This window comes from Phoenix dactylifera, unplaced genomic scaffold (genome assembly GCF_009389715.1).
Source record: "Phoenix dactylifera cultivar Barhee BC4 unplaced genomic scaffold, palm_55x_up_171113_PBpolish2nd_filt_p 001782F, whole genome shotgun sequence".
Classification (NCBI taxonomy): domain Eukaryota; kingdom Viridiplantae; phylum Streptophyta; class Magnoliopsida; order Arecales; family Arecaceae; genus Phoenix; species Phoenix dactylifera.
In genome coordinates this window covers 1-4,341 of record NW_024069079.1, presented here as the reverse complement: position 1 = coordinate 4,341, position 4,341 = coordinate 1, and the positions used below count along the sequence as shown (strand labels likewise).

General features: G+C 44.3%; 1 pseudogene; it reads left to right on the top strand.

The window, feature by feature from the left end:
- Positions 1-388: 388 nt before the first annotated feature.
- Positions 389-2,209, top strand: LOC120109083 (annotated as a pseudogene).
- The last annotated feature ends 2,132 nt before the right edge of the window (positions 2,210-4,341 follow it).

Below are 4,341 nucleotides of genomic sequence, written 5' to 3'. Positions count from 1 at the left end.
AATCAAGCCCTGCCTAGTTCCCAGCACCTCCAATCATGTGTGTCATATCGAAGCATATACATCCATCCCCACATAATACCTTCCTTGAAATTTTTTTTTTTCCACCCACTTTTGAGCATGTAGCAGGGAGAATCACATTAGAAGAGTCGAGGTTCTGAACTAAAATCTGAAATTCCGTCCAATCCATATTGGCCCATCCACTCCAATATCCTCCACGCATGCCTAAAAAAGATGAGCTGAGAAGACCCCTTGACATCCTCTGATTTTCCATCTTTAGCATCCTCCTCCCACTCCCCTCTCCCTCCTTGCCCCCTTCGTTTCTCCCCGTGATTCCAATATCAAAGGCGGGCCAGCTAACCAGAAAGCGAACTTCCCCCGGGCCCAACACCCAACCTTATATAAGCCCACCCCAACCCACACCGCAAAACCATCCAAGTCGTCAAGCCATCTCCTCTTCTTCTTCTTTTGCTGTTCTTTTTTTCTGACTTCTAGTCTTGTTCTTCTTCTGCCGCCGCCAAGTACTGAGTTCTTCTCCACCTTCTCGAGTTCCCATTGCTTCAAAATACGTAGAGTTGACTAACTGGCGAATGGATATGTTTTTTTCTTTTTTGTTCTGTGGGCAGGAAGACTAGAGAAGATGAGCAGGAAGCCAGGAGATTGGAACTGCAGGTCATGCCAGTATGTTAACTTCTGCCGGCGGGAGTCATGCCAGCGATGTGGGGAGGCAAAGCTGGGCGTCGACCGGCCCGACTACACAAGCAACAGTGGGGCATGGGACGTGAAGCCTGGCGACTGGTACTGCTTATGCGGTGTCCACAACTATGCGAGCCGCGCCAAACTGCTTGAAGTGTGGTGCGGCCAAGGATGACTCCAGCGCGGCGGTGGCTCAGTCTTGGGGATTTGGACACGGCTGCTCCCGCTGGATGGAAATCAGGGGACTGGATGTGCTCGCCAGGTCTGCCCCCTACCCCTATTCATACATACATACATACATACATACATACATACATACATATATATATCCATTCTCATCAATCCCTTGTTTATACTTCTCCTGCTAAGCTACAGTAGCTAGCTAGGGATCCTCATTTATATGGTCGCGCCTCACTACTGTTCCTCGATTACTACATGTCTTTGCAACTGAAAGTCACTTTATCTAGCCAGACTTGTCCCCAAGTATAAGGGAGCCTCTTGATGAATCATCGTGTGATTCAAGGGTAGTTTGAAAGCAAGGTATTGGCCAGACGTGACTTCAGAGAATCTGATGCCAAATTCCTGCCAAGAGCAACTCCTGGTGAGAGAAAACCTTGTTAACAAACCTAAAAGGCCACGGGACCACATTAAGTTAGGGCGTGTAAAAAATCGGCTAGTTCATAAACATGATTCGAAGCGGTTTTTTTGGTTTGGTTTATATATTTCTTTTAAAAAAATTATTTTGGTGCCAGTTAGGACTGAAAATATTTGATTCTATTCTGGTTTGAATATTTACAAAACCAATTTAAGCCGACTCGATGCATTTATGGATATATGTGTGTGTATGTATATATATATATATAAATTTTTCTTATATTTTCTCTAATATATAAAATGGAATTTTCCAGCTATCCTAGTGGTAAGGTCTTTTATATAGGGGCTATACATGAGAAGCGATGGTAAATATACTAGAGATGTGGAATTAAACTCCCTTGGGGGAATTTAGGGGTATAGGGATGGCTAGCTCGTGCTCCATGACCCATTAATCAAAACAGAACATGACACATAACCCTATACATGCATGCATATGTATGTATCTGTACTACCTAGAGTAGGAGGATATAATTCAAGAGCTGCACAACGCGCAATGTGATCGCACGTGGTCGCATGACATGTAACCACTGCAGCACACTTTGCTTTATTGTATCAATACTGATAGTGACTCCTATTCCATGTATCAACAGACCCGGATGCAATAAGCACAATTATGCAAGCAGGATGGAATGCTATTGGTGCAATGCACCAAGGGATTATGGTAAGTACATTACTTTAATAAATTCACAATCTCCGATTTCTTGTCCTGCTTTTGCCTTGTAAACAAATCTTAATTCTGTTTTATTCAAATAGTAACATGTATCTTTCTAGATTAATGGGTATGTTATGTTTATTTATCATGTTAATTATATGGCTTTCTGTTTCAGGCGCAGGATGCTGATCAGGGAAAGGAAAAAAAAAATGTAAGAGGTGAAGTCAGTCAAATAAAGTCTTGGACTTATATTTCTCCAAGTTTTCACTAACTTGCCCCAGTTTGCCCATCTCATCGTCCTGCTAGGCTTCTTCAATGGCAGCCCGGACAGAAACTCATATTTTGGAAGTGTCTTTTTGTCGGCATTTTGTTACCTTCTCATGTTATATCTGCCTCTCAACCCTGTTCTAGCAGCAATGCATCAGAAGGCCTTCTAGCTTTCTTTAAGACAGTATTAATTGAACCTCGCAAGAGCTTATCGAATCTTCCTTTTCTATCACGAGAACATGGGCATGGTCATGATTTATGTAGCTTCTGCTTGCTTTCATGTGGTCGAATGAGCCTATTTCTTCGATGGCATATGCTCTCACATCCATCGGAGTAACTCTGCGTTCTTGGGAATACAATGACCAAGTGCTTTTTGCACCCAGAAATGACTGGTAGAGCTTAGATCACATCACCAAAGCCCTATCCCAAAAAAATAAAATATGTAGAGATACGAGAGATAAGATTCAATGGGCATTTGTGACTCTCTTTATATCTAAAGTTGAAATTGCAAAAGGGAATGGTGACTCCTCTAGCTGAGCATCAAAACCCGACAAGAACAATTCATATCACCCGTGCTGAAAGCGGCGATGCTTCAAAAAGAGTGTGCTGAGACAAGTCCAGAGCCAGGCCACCCTAATCTGCCTCTCTTTTCACTGGCATCCCCGGATCGAAGCCCAAGATTTTGATGCAAATGCATCCCAGTGCGCAGCTAGCCATAACTAATAAACAATGACTATTCGCATGATTTGAGCTAACGATAAGAACATTTTGATGTGAAATTAGCGATAAGAACCTGCGGGAGGATGGCCATTCGCAGGGCATCTTATTCCTTACGTCCACGAACCACTTTGTGCGACGAACCATGACCCATGTCCATGCTTTAGTTTCCTGGACCAGCTGCTCCCCATCAATCCGGTGCACCATCAGGATTTGCATGTCTAGGTACGATCGATATTAGCTATCACCAATACGCACACGCAGCGGGCAATGCACATCGAACAAGGGCCATAGGTTATATCTAAAGCTTCGATGCATCGATCGGGTTTGCCTCGGACTTGTGTCATGGTGCCATTCGCAGAGTCCGTATGGATCGATGGAGATTCCACAGTCATTATACGGTGTGTGCATTGCACAGTACCTGGTACCATGCTTCGACATATCTGAAGCATACCGTATCGCTTCCGCGTATAATAATCTACTTGAAATGAGAATATATATTAATTTTGTGCCGCTGGAAAGATGGCCTCTTGGCATGAATGGTTTCCCACCACGGATGGCTACTCCAAGGAGGCTGCTGATCACCAAGGGCCAAACAATGCTGGCTTTATTTGATCATGTGATGGCATGCGTGCATGACCTTAAAAAATGCCGCTAGAAGCGTGCTTCTCATGCAACTTCATGAAAAGCCGCACAGACTGGGAGGACGTAAAGGAATTTTTAATTCGGAGTGCATCCAGAAACGACGAAGATACTCTCTGAGAACCCATACGATCGTAGGTAGTTAGATATCGGTCATTGGGTCCCCAGCAAGGAAATGCTGTGTATAGATCATCCAATTCGTGTCCATTTCTAAGACAGGCGCCATATATGAAACTTATATGGTTGCCTGATCTGCGCCACTCCACCGGCCCCATGCTAAAAGAAATATAGCAGGCGGATCATTACGATGCAAAAGCTTCCATGCAAGTTTTTGTCTTAGGATCCTCAAGACGTCCCAGAATCTATAGTTGTACACCTTAATAAGTTATAAGTTTTTTAAAATTTATTGATATACCTTTTACTGTAAGCGTCGTTGCAACGAGAAATTATATATCCAAGATTCGATCTACCAGCTTAGCCGTAGACCAGACCAATCACTGCTCATTATCTGTCATTCGACGCTTAACCAGGATCCTTTCCCCCAGAACCGATGGCTCCCTCTTCTCCTATAATTACCTCTTATCGGTACGATGCCTCCCTCCGCTCCTTCTGGAGCCCTTTGCCATCCCCGACGTCGTCACCTCCCTCCTTTCTGACCTCCACTCTCCCGCATCACCTCCACCCGCCTCTCCAATGCTCTCCACCGGCGTGGCAAG